Below are 12,640 nucleotides of genomic sequence, written 5' to 3'. Positions count from 1 at the left end.
TAATCAGTTTTAATTGTTTAGTAATAAAGGATAATCATTCCAGTATAGCAAACATCTTTCCAAAATCTACCTCTTTGCATTAGTGTTTGCAGTATCCAGTTACCAAGGAAAAGTAGTTCTGCAGCACTTTTTATCTGGTATGAGAGTTAAAGTGCATACTTGGTTAATGGTTTTGGAGGCAATTTGGATGTTTGTCTAGGCACATATGTTTGTGTCTAGCAGAATGGACAGGTGCAGGTGAATGTTCCCTTGAGTAAGATCAGGTGTGGTCTTCTCAGGGAACCAAACTTGTACAGGGATGTCAAAAGGGAAAATGGAGATGTGGGACATGAAACTAGAATTCTTCTGTGAGATTTTGTCACAGATGATTACCATTCTTCACTAAGCCAACTCCAAACAGTTGGCATTTTTAAAAACAGAGTTGGGCATTTTCCTGTGTGGAAAAACAAAAAGATACTTTGGGTTTTTGTCCTGATTTGATATCAGGACAAAGTCGTTCACTAATAGAATTTCCTGAGTGATGAAAACACTGGTTGTCTGTCAGCTCTTTTTAGAAATCTGCAGAATGTCCCAGAAGAATATATGCAAGCTAATACTGCTGAAGAAAAATCCAGCTGTGCTGTTTACACCAGCAGGAAACTCAGCCCATGATCTCCATACCCCCATATACCACAGACTAGAGATAGAAGACCATATTTTTAATGCAGTGTTCAATCTCAGTGTTACTAGCCAGAAGAGGAATTTTCTCATGACACTAATATCTTAAAGAATATTTCCAGTAGACTCTTGGTTTTAGTCTGCACTCTGTTTCTTATCTTCCCTTTTTTTGCGCAACTTGCATTCTGAGCACTACTCTGACACATTCAGTGGTTGTTAATACTCTGTTATCTAATACTTTGTAAATGTACTATTAGTTTTATTATTTGCAAGAACTTTGGACGAGTAGAACTCTTGAACTGTGAAATAATAGCATTGTGGTCTAATAACATATTACTAATTCAACTATATTCTGACTGGACATGAATCATAATATTGAGTAATTAAGATTTTAAACTCATTAAAAAAGATTGATTTACAATTCATGGGAATTTACTCAGAGGAAAATCTAAAGTATTCCAGAAAGAGATTAAAAGGTGTAATATCTCTTAGTTATGCTTTCCCATCAATATGATGCCGCATGATTTCAGTTCATTTCAACCTATGAGACCGGTAAAGAGTTGCATCTAACATGATTTTGAAAGATACCTTCCTCTATTTTATTTTTGAGTTTGTCTCATTTAGTCCATGTCAGTTAGTTTTCACTGAAAACACACAGTGAGTTAGCAAGAGGAAAAAAAAGCTACTAACTCAAAAGCCTTTTTCTGTTTGTCTTTTATTGTAATCTTCAGCCTCATTTACTAAATATTCTTATTACAGACTTCCTTATAAACCAGTAAACTGTAATAATGAAATGTAATGGCTTGTATTTCATACAATATACCCATCTCTCTTTAAACATGCCCTTACTTTTAGTTTGTTGGTAATCTTGCTCGTTGAGATCATGAAAGTTTGGAGAACACCTCCTTATTTTCAACCATATGTTGAATTCTTACCTCTTATACCTCTGTATTAATTCAGTGGTAGTTTTATTGTTCAGTGGTAAATTTGTTGTTCGGTTATTGTGAGAAAATTGAACTAGTTCTTTATTATAAAAATGTAAAGTAAATGAATAAATACACTGGCAGCGTTTTTGTGTCTTTGCGTAACTGAAAAAAAAGAATTGTTTTAGAAAATCAGATCCAGCCAACAACATGGTGCAATAGTAAAGTTTAACAGGGAAGGTAAAATGAGATAATCTACCAAAAATCTGCATGAGAATAAAGTAAATGAGTCTGTTCATTTTAGGAAGAAAGAGTAAGAACAAGAAAAGAGTGGTCTGGTGTTGCCTTTATGTCCCTTTTTGAGTCCCTCAGAGACTGGGTGCAGAGCCTTTGCTGGTGCAGGCAGTCCTGCTGACTGCATAGACCTGCATCATGGCCCAGGAAATCATGTTTTAGCAGTGTTAGGCCTGCTACAAGTAAGGCTAGTATACAGAAATCATTATTCTGTATTGCTTGTACTCTTTCCCCAAGATATATATATTTTTTTCTGTTGTCTTTTATCTATCTGAGAATGTTTCCATGCACTGCCTAAGAAGTACTGTACTAAAATAAAACAATAGTTTGCAGTTTAGGCCTAGAAATTCTATCAGTGGGCTAGTTTGCTGGAGAAATGCTTCCTAATTTCTCTATGGTGCAAAGCTGACTTTACAAGCTAGTGACTTTTATGTACTACGGGGTGGTTTGAGAAAATTTGACCAAATAAAGTAAAGGCAATGTGAGCATAGAAGAGTGCAGAATGGGATCTGTGATCAACTGTGCAAAGGAAAACTGAGGGGAAGAGTGAAACAGAGTGACTATGCCCTTTTGCATTGAAAAGGAAGAGTTGATACAAAAATTTGCCATTTCTCTTGGAATCAATTTTCGTGATTCTGTTAATTTATTTTTTGGTTGGACAGAATAAGGATTATTAAATGCTGTCTCATTGTGGATAAATAAAAACCTTTTAAGAGTACCGATGGCAGTTAGTGATAGATTTTCCTATAGGCAGTGTCAAAGGCCTGGGGCATTTGCAGTAAAAACAACCAGCTCCTCTGTCACCTTGTATTTTCTTCAATATCTGACTTTCATCGTAATTATGGTCTCCAGTCTGATCCTCCGCTCATCCGTGAAAACCCTTTCCTTTCTTTGAAAGATTTTCTGCCTACCATGAAATAGGTGGAAGAAAATGTCAAGCGTGCTCACTGAAAATTCATGGCCTGAAGAGCAAAAAGGGCTATTTCATAGCTCCCTATATTTTCAAAGACATTCAATAAGATTGTATTTAACTGTTTTTGACATGACAACTTTGTGAGTTCCATCATGAAGAGGAGGAGACATCTATTGTCATCAATATATGTAGACACAAATACTAACTATCCACTGAGTGAAAACAGCTGCTTTTCAGATGACTTATCAAACCCTGTTCTTTCTCATGTTCAAATCAGATTCATATGTGCATGAGCACTTACAGCAAACATGCTTGTGTAGGCTAAGGTCTTTAATAATGAAGTACACAATCTTAGTGCTTTTTATTTTAACTTATGTATCACCTTCCATTATTTTGAGGAATTCCAAAGAGCTTTGCAGTACAATGGTTAAATGCTGAGGCGAATGTGCACGGATATAGTTTTAAGAGACCTTCTTCAGTCCCAGCAAATTCCTGAAGCCACTGATATATCCTGAATTGGGAGTCCTTCACTGTGTTCTTTACTGGGAAGATATATGTATATGCATATGCATGTTTATATGTCTGTATGTTACTATACATATATATACACTCATGTATATTTGCATACACATACATGTGTGTATATATGTATGTGTGTATACTTATATACACATACATATGTACACATACACATGTACACATACACACATGCACGTGCGCATATATATGCATGAGTGTGTGTACGCTTGTCTGTGTGTATACATATCTGTCTATCTATCTATCTGTCTATCTATCTGTCTATTTCTGTACCTGTTAGTCCAGAAGGAATACTTCCACCTTTAGCTGCTGGCTTCGCATTTAGAAACCTTCTCTGTACATAGCAAGAGCAATGGGAAAGAGTCTTCAGAGAAAAATGCCAGAGGGAAGGTGAGGGTGGAAGGTTGAGAGACTTTACTACTAGAATTAAAAGAGACAACAGCAGCATACCCATTGGTAGTGTGCTGACTTAATGTAAGGTGCAACGAGAGAGGGTGAGAGAGCTCCATGGTGAGAAAGTTGTTCTGGTCCATTCTGTGTTTCTAATCCCCTGCTTACTCACTCTTAATTTTCTCTGCTGGTTTCTCCATTTCCCTGTAGTTCCTCTAGCTCGCAGTGACTGTGCTCAAGCACTTCCATTTATGCTTTCCACAATATTCTGGAGCATGAAAGGCACTACTGAGTCCAAATTCTACTTATAACACTCAGGAAAATCACTACTGTACAGATCACGTAGATTGCCATCTACTTAGGTGAAGGAGGAGGCTAATAAAATGGAAAAATGCTAAATAGCCAAGTTAGAAATAGTCTGATGGTGATCTGACCAGGATATTAATGTCAGGAAAATGTGATATAATATCTTGCTATAGGTAAGTTTTCAGTGGAATATGAAGTTACTTGAGTGTTTGTAACTACTGCGAATTACTCTTACGCTCTCCTCTTAGCATTTGGCAGAACAGATTGGAAGATTAAGATCAGGTAGTAAGAGTTATTTTGCTAATTTTACTCAAGCCAATATTGACATTTTACAATTAGAATTGAGATAGACCTTCAAAATGTACAATGCAAACTGTAAAAAGCTTTTCACACTTTTGTAGTTCATAAAGTATTTAAACTAGAAACATTGCTGTGCCATAAAGAGTTTTAAATGAGTGGGTTTTCCCAAAGGTTACACTTTGCTTTGTCACTGGTCAAATTCCTTCTGGAAATTAGATTAATTAAAACTGGCATGTAAAATAGGTTTAGCCCCCTTTTTTAATGTTTTCAAAACAGACCTGAAATAACAACTTATCATATACACCTCTTTCCTGTGTATGAAGTCATCTTATTTTCAAAAGCCAGGATAGACTTTAATAAATGCTTGCTCCTGTTAATAAATAGCACATGTTCTTTTATGCTCAGTATGTGAAAGAGGTTTGCACCTCTTTTTTGATAGAAATTTACAAGTGTCTGGTAGAAAATTTAAGGCAGTAAATTAAGATTTTTTTCAGAAACATCTGAGAACTCTTTGGATCGTTGAAATCATAAGAATGATACTTAGCACTTACATAAACTTTTATATTTCTTCTAGTCACTATATAAGCATTCACATTAATATTGCTGGCCTTTATTAATATATTAAAATTAATATATTTATTAAATTACAAAGATCTATGTTAAAATTCATCATTAACATTGCAAAGGGAAGTACTTGAAAGCCAGAAAACCACCAGCAGCAGGGATGCCTGTTTGGATGGCTGCATTAAGGTACAGTCTGAGATAGTGGAATAACCACAAAGTCCAAGGAAGTCATTAGCTTGACACCAGGCTTTCGTTTATATCCATAGTCCCCAGGTTTTGAGAAGTGCCAGCCGGTAATGGAAAGCAAACCACACTGATCTGGTTCAGCATGTTAGAATTTGCAAACTTCTTTTTTTCTTCCTGGAAAGTTTGTGGTTTCCCAAAGCTTTTAGGAGATTGAATTCCTCTTTATTATGTTTTAGTTTTGTGAAGGTACATGGGCCTTAAAAAGTGAGAAAATAAAATGTGCTTTCAGGTCAGGAGGAAGTGTGAAAGGCTGTTAACTGGAATATCGAGTGATTTGTTTTCTAGAATCTGAGTGTTGCTTTTTTTTCACCTCAAACATTTTAATTTGCATCCCACAAGGACAATTGGAATGGCCCATCATTTAAGCCTATGCAATTATTCTTGATGGGGCTAACTTAAATATTGTACAAATATTTACTGTACTATAAGGCATTACTTTTCCTTTAAGCTAGCAAAATCTGATTCTTAACACACATCTGCTGCATTTTAAGGCATGACCTCAGTAACTTCCAGAGTTTTTCCTTAAAAGTTTAACTGAAAGAGAAATATGAAGTTTGCAATTGATAAGCACTGAATTTTATTTCCATAAACGTTATTGAAGAAAAATTGCACTCTTTTCTGCCCAGTTTTCTGAATATCTGAAAAGAGGGAAACACATCCAAGCAGAAACTGTTGTGGAATATATTGTTTTTAGGACTACATCCATATGGTGCAACTGGCTAGAGCTGGCCCAAAGGATATTTCCATCTGACATGCCACCTTTCTCAGACAAAATGGGAAATACAGCCTTTACACATGGCAAGAACGTTATTATAGTAGAGCGGTAAATGATTACATTTATTAAAAAAACAATAACTGCTTTCTATTGGAAGACTCAAAGTTAATTCTTTGACATAGTTATCTTGACATGCTTGCTGTGGTAAAAAATGATTTATCAGTAATAATAAAACTGTTTGGGAAAAAAACACAGTCCCCTTTTTTCCTCCACTGGTGGCATATAAACCATGGGCAAGCTTCTACACTCCTGAGATGGTGAATAGTTTGTTCTGCTGTTCACAGGATCCCTGCAAACATTACAAGGTACCATTTGGGAGACTATCTCCATTCTTGACATTGATAACTTTCTCCTGTTGAGAATAGGAGGTATACAGTAGGTTCATAACTCCCATTGTTATAATTTTGGGAGTTTTATAAACAGGTTAGAAATGTAGCTTCACGATTGTGCATCTTCCATGATTCTCATATATGGAAATTTCTTTGTTCCTGTAGTAGTAAAGGTACAGAAGTTAGATACTGCATAGGTGGTCAAACACTGAAGCTCTCTATATTTACCTGTTTCCTTCCATACCTAACAGCATTGGAACTTAAAGAAGTAGTATGTTGCTGTGCAAAATTCTGAATTACTAGTAAGTCAAGAGTAAAAAATGATACTATATTTCAATGTTATCACTAAAACAGCATCTTTTTTTTAGTACTGGGAAAAACCCCCAAACCTCATTGTTATTTACATTAATTGATTTTTTATTTGAAAAAAAGTGTAGTGCTTGCTGTGCGATTATGTGTGATGGAACATGTACGTACATTTGTAACTACACACTCATGTATTTTATACAGATGAAACTGGCTGGTCACTAGCAACAGTATCTACAGTTAAGACTGCCCAAAGCACTTTTACATTGAAGAGCTTCAAGTATGTTAAATAAGAAGTGATACTGAATGTGTACTGTGCCCTAAGGATTGTACATTGGAAGCGTTCTCTGAGGCCAAATAATTCTCTGTACACTAAAGCAAATGAAGCTTTATTACTTAATCTGCACCTTGTGAGTTAGTAACACTTTGGTTAAATATTCAAGTTTCTCGTCCCTGGACAGTCCACGCAGAAAAGAGATGCTGAATGCTAAAGTCTGGGAAAAACCCTGTGAGAGATCTTGTCTTGTTAGACTTCAGAGAACTCACATGGGTGAAAAACTGTTGCTGAAGGATAATTTTCTTTGGTGGATATAATGCACATTGAGTGATTTGGGGAAACAGATTAAGAATACATGCAGCTTAGACATTCTGTTTTATATCAGGGATTCTCTGTTTTTGTCAGCACAGTAACATAATGGGGTAATAGACACAACAGAAGATCTGATCAAAAGTGACTGTCTGCTTCTACAGTCACTTGGCCCTGAACAGGTGAATTCCCAGTTCAGGGTTCTTGAAAATTTGGAATAGTTCAATAGTGACAGGAAAGGATGTATTTACATTTCCGGGGAATTTCAGGGGGTTTAGTGCTTATTTTTGGGAACTATGTAGTTGAGCTATCATGTCTGATTTCCATATAGGTGCAATAGATGGAGAGGCTATACCCAAGAAATGCATCAGATCAGCCAAGGAAAGAGGGCTATGAATGAATCTCGAGACAGATGGAATCAGGATGTTGCATATAAATGCGGAAGACTAGGGAATGTCCTTCGGGAGTAAAAGGACCAGGACAAGTAACTCATCAAAAATGGTACAGAGCTAATTCATTTCCTGTGACATTAAACCTCTTTTCTAGTTACCATTTTTATTTGCCACTTTCTGTATTACATACGTAGTTCAGAGGAGAAAATTCAGAACACAGAATTCAATAAAAATTAGCTTAAAATCAAGTTTTGTTGTATCCCTGCCACCTTGTTCAAATCATCCTGCACATGCCCTTTAGCTATTGCAGTGTACCAGCACAACCATGTGACTCATGTTTTTATATTCCTCTGCATGGGGAAAACCAAATCCAGTTACTTACCTATGTTTTGCTTTTTAGTTATGTTTAGCAGAACGACTCGGGCCTAGTCTGCATTTTGATTTGTATCAGCTGAGGTTAATAATTCACAAACTGCAAACTGTGCTACCATGTTGTTATTGAAAGTGTCACAGGCCATTTTGTAGAATCACTTCCCTTTCCTGGTGAAATGCGCCTAAACCACACACTTGGCTCTGCCAGCTCCACAGGACACACCTGTTTTCTGAGAAAAGCACCTGTCTTCAGTTCAAAAGATGCATGGTGTCCTCAGGCTTCCTACACTAATACTTACACGATTGCCAAAGGGTGCCAAATTAATTTTGTTTCAGTAGCTCTTTCTTACATACTTCTAAGCAAAGGAAAAGCCAGGGAGCTTAGAACCTGAATGTATTTTCATGCTAGACCTGCTGCTATTGTATGTCATTATATGAAAAAATAAAGATGTATCAGCTTTATCTTCTTCTTTTAATTTCTTTAACTTTGACCTGAGGTTTAAGGGTGGTTTTTTATTTTTTGAGGGGAAGATTTTTTTAGGATATTCTATTAATTTAAAAACATTGCCACCGCAGAATGGAGCCATGAGATCCATCTTGGTGTTTCACTTTTGCTTCCATTAATATTTCATTTTAATTTCAGTGGTCTAATTAGCGAGACACAAGCACATTCATTACTTCTTACCTTGGTGTAAAGTTTTAGTAAAAAATCTAGAGTTTTGTGTATTATACGAGTCTATAGAGAAAAAGCTTGCCATAGAATCTCTTTGTTAAATAGCTATATTCAAAATCTAACCTCTTATTTAAAATAAATTACATTTTGCTGCAATTAAAACAAACAAATAAAGAAACCAAGTTTTTTAGTATATATATATATATAGTATAACTGGTCCCCTGTGCATAAATTCATAACGCTGCTAGTAACTTCTAAAGTTAAATCAAGTTAAATATCTGTGTTAACTTCTGGGATCATTACTCCTCATGGACAAATTGATAATTTCTCTTTAGGCCATCTTCCTGTACATCTCAGAAATTTAATAGCGCCTGTTAACATTTCCCTCTTTTTGCTTTTTTTGGTTTTCAGAAGGAGATTAGTCAGCATTCCACCTGTCCCTGCATTGTGTTAGCCTTCTGACCTACAGGGGTTCATACAAATGCATAGAGAATTATTTCTAGCATGATGTTGATGTGTTCTCATCCTTTGAGGAATGATGTGTTTTTCTTTCTGGCATTTTCTTTAAAAGGATTAAAGTAGCAGGATGGAGGATAGAAAGCAGAAAGAAAAAAAATCTTTCGTGGTTAGTTGTCAGACATTCTTGCTGTCTAGTTACTATAGTTTCTTCTTTGAACTTTTACACTTTGCATATCTTTTACTGAATTCCAGAAATGGAAATTATACCTTATACTTTCATGTTACCCTTGTACATTTGTTCTTCTATTTTTCTTTGCTATCTGCCTCAGTTAGGGACAGTAACTCATTGGATTTTGAAATTCCTCCAGTGATCTGCAACTGCCGCTTGTCTGCTTTACACAGCTATCACTCAGAGGCCAAAGCCTTTTCTCTTGTAGCTGTTGTTTTATTATCGTTTTCTAACCTAGCTATCTCTTTGTTCTTTGTTATCTACAGTGATGTCAGAAATACAGACCAGACTTAATGAGCAAGCCTTTTTCCATTCTCAGTCTCTAACACAAGTCCTTCAACTTCTAACCGCAGGAAAAAAATCATATAGATGGCTGTTTTAATATTAGAAAGATTGTTTATCTTATTTAAATATTACAGTAGGATAGAAGTCTGGCCACTTGTTTGTTTTTAAATGAAATGTTAATCTGTGTGAGATAACTTCCAAAGCCTGTTAGTTTGATTCAGTACCTTACTCACTGGTTGCCTTGACTTCAGTGGGTTTATTTGTAGACTTATAGCACTATGCTCAGCATTAACAATCTTCTTTTGAAAGTAATTTGAAGTCAGTTCACAGGTCCTCTGTTGAACTGCAAACAAATCAATAGTCTGCTGGCAGGGAAGCTATACTTCAAGGCTGGCACTTCATGATGATGGACAAACACCTGTACTTGCATCTTCGAGTCCCACAGCTCCTTCATCTTCTGTTAAACCTCATCCTCCTTGCCCCTGGTGACATTAATCATACACCCTGTATCTTTTATGTCAGACGAGTTTTATTGAGAAATCCGATATATTCGGTCCCCTGTCCAACCCTGTGAGCTGAAAATACCTATATCTGGGGAAAGAAAGGCTATTACTTTGGACAGAAAAGTTCGTTGGATTTGTTCTCCCATTCCAGGTTGGTCAAATTCTGCCTTAAACTAAATCATCTCTTCAGGCCAAATCAAACGTGTTAATTCCCTTTTAATGTCTTCCATTCGTGGGGCAAAATCCTGAATTCAAATGATCAGAGTGACTGTAGCTGAGGATTCAGTCTATCGTTAGGCTAGACTGAGGTTGTATAACCGGGGTCCAGCAAGCTCTTGTACTGCTTATATGTTTAGGACTAAGGAGGGGGAAGGATACAGTGAGTTTGAAGTAGTGCCGCGATGTCAGGGAGTTATTTTGAATCGTCATGTGCTGTGGGCTGTTTTCAAACCATTGAAAACACTGGGGAGTTTTAAGATGTTATAAAGTTTTCCAAAATTATCAACAATAATAAAATATTAAGTGTCATTCCTATAATATTCTCAGCTTCTCAGCAATATTCTCTTTTACCATGCAGAACACTAAGTGTTGTCAATTTGCTTTGCACACTTTGACAGATGAGATATGGCTTCATTTTATCTATGTGGCAAACTACATTTAAGTCTCACATTGTTTCATGCAACTTTGGAAATATTTAGAAATAATGTGCAATTAAAGCACTGAGAATAGAATAATCTGATATCCTGTCATGAATTGACAGGATTTGGATGTTTTTATTGCGTACTAGTACTGTAAAGTTTTTTAAATGATTATCAGTAAGAGTGATGGTTATCATTTCTGGTTTTTTGCTCTTGTCTCCTCATTCCCTTATGTGTATCCTGATACCACAGCAGTTAAAACAATGAAAGCTTTGCCAGGGCAAGTCCTTGATAACAATTGATTACAAAGTGAAAACAATTTTAAACCCCAAACAAAATATAACTAATCCTATATATTTGGAATATATTCAGTAACAACTGGCTATTTGTTAGTTATCATCAGGAGAAATGACCTGCCTTTCTCTTTGTCCTGATTGTAGCAACATAAGAGTTAATGGACAAATATGCATTTTTTTTCCTCACAATTGCTAGGAAAATTTATTTTTCATTAACATTGTTCCAGTACTCTTTATGTCTGCCAACAACCCTCAGTCTGCAAAAATCTCTTATGTAGTCCAACTTCACCTCACGAAACTTTAACAAGAAACTTCGGATCTTGGCCACTTTGAAGTCTTTGTTGTTCAGGGAGGAGGACTTTGCTACAAATCACAATGGTTTGAGAACAGAGTTCCAGATTTTGAATACTGCAGCTATGTGTTGCTTTGAAATGATGAGATTTCTTTGGTTTTATTTTCTGTTTTTAAATAGATTGTACGAATAACAGGAATGAAATATTTTTGAGAATTATATGCTAAGAATTAAAAAAAAGCTGGAGAACCCAGTGTTTCTAAGTGAGAAAATATGTTTTTAGAAAAAAATGTGCTGGTACTATTCTTTACATGAAATATATCTAAGTGTGACCCCAGTCTTCTGTATCACATAACTCCTTTCTGCTGACATGTGCAATAACATAGTAGGGCAGTGAATGCTGTAAACCCAACATTTATGTCAGAAAGCCTTTGGATAATCTTAAAAAAAGCAGGTGTGCACTAAACGTGATGTTTTAGGAAATAAAATAATTGCACAAGCTAAAGACACTGTAATAGTGCACGAAACCAAAGGTTTACATCAGCTCAACTCAGCAGTGCAACGACTTCCTGCTTACACCTTTAGAAATTAAAAGTTCTGATCTCTCCTTCTTTATTTGGACAAGACTTGTAGGCCTCAAACCTCACTGTAATTGATGGAAGGACCTACCACAGCATGAAATACATTTTAATTGCAAACATATTTTCTCTTATTATTCCCTAATTCACATACATGTCTAAAATGTGAAAAAAAAGGAATAAAAAAGTAAGGATTTTTCACCTGGTAATATTCAACTTTTCTTCCCCTTTTTTATGGACTGTCATATTTTAAAAAATGTTTATTGATCTGTTCACATGCAGAACTGCACTTACTGATAAGAGTTTGCAGGGTTTGTTTCCCCTGTACATTTGCAGCCTTCTGAATTGTGGCTCTTTCTGGTTTTCTGTATATACCCTGCCAGTATGTTCTATTCTGGGCAGAGTCTCGGGAACTCATGTACATGGAGAAGCTAAGTTGCTCTTCTGTTTTGCCAGCGGCTGCCACTTTAAAGACATACAGGACCTCCTCCACCTTCCCCTTCCAGACCATGAGGTCTGGGAGGGCTTTAGTTGGACCTTAGCCTGATATTGACACCCTGCACAACAAATTGGGTGCAATGCTTTTGTGAATACACTGCTGAATTATTTCTGAATCTTTTATGAAGGTTGTCACAAAGTATTCAGTTTAAATTATGGGGAACACGTAAAAGGAATTGTATCTGATAGCTTTAGTTGAAGCCAATTTAGATAGACCTTTACAAGTTTAAATGTTCCCTAACATTTCCCGTTAGAAGTGCAGACTTCTGGAAGAGGTCAGTTCCCTTTTAGGTCAACTT

Source organism: Aptenodytes forsteri, unplaced genomic scaffold (genome assembly GCF_000699145.1).
Source record: "Aptenodytes forsteri isolate BGI_AS27 unplaced genomic scaffold, ASM69914v1 Scaffold2, whole genome shotgun sequence".
NCBI classification, from domain to species: Eukaryota; Metazoa; Chordata; class Aves; order Sphenisciformes; family Spheniscidae; genus Aptenodytes; species Aptenodytes forsteri.
This window is presented reverse-complemented; position numbering follows the sequence as displayed.